We start from the raw sequence: 5048 nt of genomic DNA on the forward strand, positions 1-5048 counted from the left end.
ATGACAGTTAGTTCCAAGCCCATCCCAGCATTATTCGGGAAAGGCTAAATTACCCCTATAATAACCAAAGATGCGTTGATGCACATGCATTACAAGGATAGTTCAATTTTAAGACTTAGAGAGAATTTGTCGTGTGATGAATACAACACCTAATTTTTGCATTTGTAATGTTGATTTTGGTGGGTTGCAATGTGGTAGTGTTGAATGTAAACTGTGTTGGGTTTTTTCAAAATTAGAAGAAAAAGATTTTAATTTATAAAAGAACTTTTGGGAAAAGGGTTGTGGCTTTTGGTGATTGTTAGTGACCATCGGCAGTGCCTCTTAGTAAAGGGAGCATCATTTAGATTTGAAATGGAGGGATGCCATTGTTGAAAAGACACCAGAATTGATGAAAAGACACCATGAAAGAAGATGTCTTTTCATGAAAAGGGTCTTTAACATCTCTTGTGATTCTATATAAACCCATCTTTGGGTCAATCCGAATCACAATTCCAACAATCTCCTCTCCATCTTCTTCTTCTTCTTCACCATTTTCATTTTTAGAAAAATACAATTTTCAGGCGCTAAACTGTAAATAGTTTTTTGGTAGTAAATTGCAAATAGTTTTTAGGGGGTAAATTGTAACCGCATAGAAGTCAGGGTTGTATGCTGTAAAAGTGTGTTCGGGGTGTGGTTTTTCAGTTTTGCAGGCCGAAACCCACATTTCTCCGGTCTTATAGAAGAGACTTATTGTATCCTGGAGGCGGATTTGTTGTAGCCCTCTTGCAAATTGGTTTAATCACCAGTAGGGTGCGAATATTGCCTTAAAGATAACGATATTGTAATGTGCCTTAAGCCTATCTTTAAGTGATTCTTTTTCTATTTTTTTGCCTAAACAATAACAATTTTATGGCCTCTTCTATGGGTCATCCTGACTTTGTTTGAATTACACCATGTAATGACTTAAATTTTCTTCGATGGTAATCGAGGGTCCATCTCTTCCTCACATCACTCAAGTTGGATCATGTGCTCAGTTAAGATCCTCCTTCACCACCATCTGACAATGATATGTTAGAGCAAATTCAAAAGAGACAAAATTGGGAGCGTAACGACTACTTATGCAAAAGTCATATCTTCAATGCTCTTTCCGACTCATTATACGTTATTTATCGTCAAAAGAAGAATGATAAGGATTTGTGGCAGGGGTTGCTCAGAAAATACAAATAGAGGACGAAGGCAACAAAAAAAAATTCCTTGTAAGTCAGTTTTTAGAATTTAAAATGTTGGACGAAAAACCTGTCCGCGATCAAGTGCATAAGTTACAAGTCACCATCCAACAGATTATTGCCGATGACACTAATCTCGACGAATCCTTCCAAGTATCCACCATTATTGTTAAACTTTTACCTAAATGGAAGGATACTAGAAAATCATTAAAACAGAAAAAAGAGAAAATGTCCTTAGAGGACCTTCTAATGTTTCTTTGAATAGAAGAAGAATCTAGGCTCCGTGATAAAAAAGAAGAACAATGGGAGGCCCTAAGTACCACTAATATAGTCGAGAATAGTGTGAATCGGGAATCAGAGAAGCTACATTTTAAGAAAGATGATCGACTCAAACCTAATAACCAAGGGTTCAAAAAGAACACATCCAAGAAGGGTCCATGCTTCTTTTGCAAAATTCCTGGTCATTTTAAGAAAGACTGCTAAAAATACAAAAAGAAAATGTAAGAAAAGAAATGGCAAATCAATATGACGGAAGACATGAATCTGGCAGCTGTCGACTTTTAAGTTAATATGGTAAATGAGGATGTTGAATGGTGGGTAGATTCTTGCGCTACCAGACATGTTTGTAAAAATTATAACATGTTCAATTCCTACGAAATAGTGGCGGATAGTCAAGAACTATATATGGGGAATGCCTCCACATCCAAGGTTGTAGGAAAAGGGAAGGTACGTCTTAATTTAACTTCCGAAAAAGTTCTTACTCTAAACGATGTGCTGCATGTACTGGATATTAAAAGAAATATTATATCAACTAGTCTACTGACTAAGTTTGGATTCAGACTCCTATTTGAATTTGATAAATTGATTGTGTCTAAAAATGGAGTATTTGTAGGGAAGGGCTATGTATATAATGGAATGTTTAAATTGAACCTTATAAATGAAAATTCTTCTTCCGTTTATATGCTTGATTCACATGATGATTAGCATGCTAGATTATGACATATTAGTTATTATAATATGGATAATATGTCTAATCTAAATCTAATTCCTAAGTATACAAAACCTAATGAAAAATATAGTATTTGTGTACAATCCAAAACTGTTTCCAATGGTGGAAAGAAAATCACAACTCCTAGACCTAGTTCATAGTGATATATGTGAAATGAGCCGTTTAATAACAAAAGGGGGAAAGAGGTACTTCATAACCTTTATAGATGATTTCTCCCGTTATACCCTAATATACCTATTGTCACGCCCCAAACTCAGAAACCGGGCTCACAAAATTTTCGATTGCTGAATCCGGTGCCGACAGCCTCCGTAGTACCTCATTCTCGGCGCCCGGCGTCCATATGCCAGATTTCGATCTTGGAATCCTACAAGGAGAATTTTTCAATGTACATTTTACTCGTAAGAAGCATAACCACAAGTATACCCAAATCACAAAGGCAACATCATCATCACATATCCACTAATATAAATAATTGAATACAGTGCTGAAAGGGAAATACATATATAAAAAATAAAAGCTCCAGAAGACGGTTGCACGCTCCAAGCTCGACGCTGCTGCAGCCCTATGCCACCTGCATGCATCTATCGTGCATAAGCTTATATAAAGCTTAGAGGGTGGTGAAAGTGTGTGCACAAGGTAAGTGCCAAGTATGCAATACAATGCTATAAATCATATGATATAAGGGTAAGCAAAAATACTGACAATCATAAATCGTACAATAACAGGGTAATGCAGAAATATACTGGTAAGTCCATAAATGCTATCAGTCATATCAAGGATATGTGATGTAAAAACATAATAAGCCAATATTATATATTAAGGAAGCAATGTAAATCAGCTATGCAAATAAGGAGTCATAAAGAGCCATATATCAGATGCCAAGGATTCAATGCAATATACAATTCCTGATGAGTTCACGAATATCGTCAGTCGTATCTAAGCCATACAGAAACATAGTAACCCAAAATGCCATATGCCACGGATGTAAAACAATATGCGGTGCGAATGGAATGACCATGCTGGAGTGTGAAGTCGGGATGATAGTACGTAGTATCACAGGCTACGGGATCTACCACAAGGGACTTCTATCCAAACCAGTCCCATACCTAAATTTGGATAGTCAGACTTAATGTGGTAAACTCCTGATCTCAGGTTAGTCGCGCGCCTTAACTGAAATCCTGACCATTACGAAGGTATATGTAATAAATAGTTGCACATGGCCAAGGTCATATGCAAGATGCAACTCTAGCATACCAGTCCTCCTCTGGGACCGCATATCGGTACAACTCATCTCTGGAATATCACTGGGGTCTAAAGCACTCTACACTGGTTACCTCCTCCCTAGTCGGGTAACCAAGTAAGTGAAAGAGACCTCACTACCTACCTACCAATTTCAGCCTGGCTCGTCGGTGACGAACCCATTTGTGAGCTGGTCAGACTCAGCTTAGCTTAAAGCCCCCTCACTTGGGCGGATAAGGCCACACCCCTCCCAACCGACCATGACATAGTGGGAGATGCGGCCTACTGGTATACGGCCCTCATACGCTTATATATATCCACTTGGTCTTGACATTGAGGTATCTCCTAGCCATAGAGGTTTAGGAATTTTCACCCAGGGACATCTATCACACCCGTATACTAGAACCAAACATTTTTGTTATGCCTGTGCTTGCTTATGGATATGGATTGTGGGTAGTATCATTTTTTTAATGCGTGCTACTCAGTGGCAGTAAGTAAGGACGTGTTTTGATTATTTCATGATGATGTGTTCTGGTTATTGTAACTATTGCATTATACTCTCTTGTGTATATATGGTGCATGATTCTTTATTGAGCATGTAATGCTTCTCTTATTTTTGTTGAAGTGTGTTTTGTCACAAATTTGACAAAGGGGGAGATTGTAAGTGCTTTGGTTTCTTGCTCCTTTGATTATCAAATTTTATAGTGCTAAAACCACCATCTGTGTCTTGTGTAGCACATTGATATATCTGTTCAAGGGAATGCATCACATATACAAGGACAATGCTTCAATTCAAGAACAAAGATCTACTTCAAGAAATGCAAGATCAAGTACATTGTTTACTACTTTAAGCTTCAAAGTTCAATGTTTTAAAGCGACATCGAAAGACAAGTCAACTGTTCATACTCAAGACTCAAGGTGAAGTACAACTCATGTACTACAAATTCAAGCTTCAAAAAGATCTCAAGTACAAGCTTCATCATGTGTCGAGATCTCAAGCTTCATAAACTTCAAAGATCATCTATCATCCGAAGAAAAGAAGGTTCAATGTTCATATGTCATGGTTAAGGTATGAAAGACCTTAGATTGACCTTAAGGTAGGTCATTTGGAATATATAATTCAATTGATTCATTTTATAAGTGAATGGATTGTTCTTCGACTAGTCCTGGACTCTGTTCAACTAGTCTTAGCACTGGCTCGACCAGTCCAAGAAATTCCATGACCAGTCCTAAGTTTGTTGAAGATTTTCAGAATTTTTTGTTAAGCCACGACCAGTCCTGGAGATTACTCGATCGGTCGTGTGAACAGTGCATGACTCGTTCACGACCAGTCCTGCAGCTACGACTCAAAGTCCAGTAACTATTTCTGGTTCCACACGACTAGTCGTGGACAGGTCACGACTAGTCATGTAGGTCCCACGACCAGTCGTAGATGGCCTATGACCAGTTGTAGAACAGCTTTATCTGATTGCGCTCAAAATTTTAAAAATCAGTTGGTCCTACGACCAGTTGTAGTGTCCCCAAGACCAGTCGTGAACGTGATTTCTTCACCTATAAATAGACGACTTATTTCAGAGTATTTCATTCAATTCAAG

Source organism: Magnolia sinica, chromosome 15 (genome assembly GCF_029962835.1).
Source record: "Magnolia sinica isolate HGM2019 chromosome 15, MsV1, whole genome shotgun sequence".
Lineage (NCBI taxonomy): Eukaryota > Viridiplantae > Streptophyta > Magnoliopsida > Magnoliales > Magnoliaceae > Magnolia > Magnolia sinica.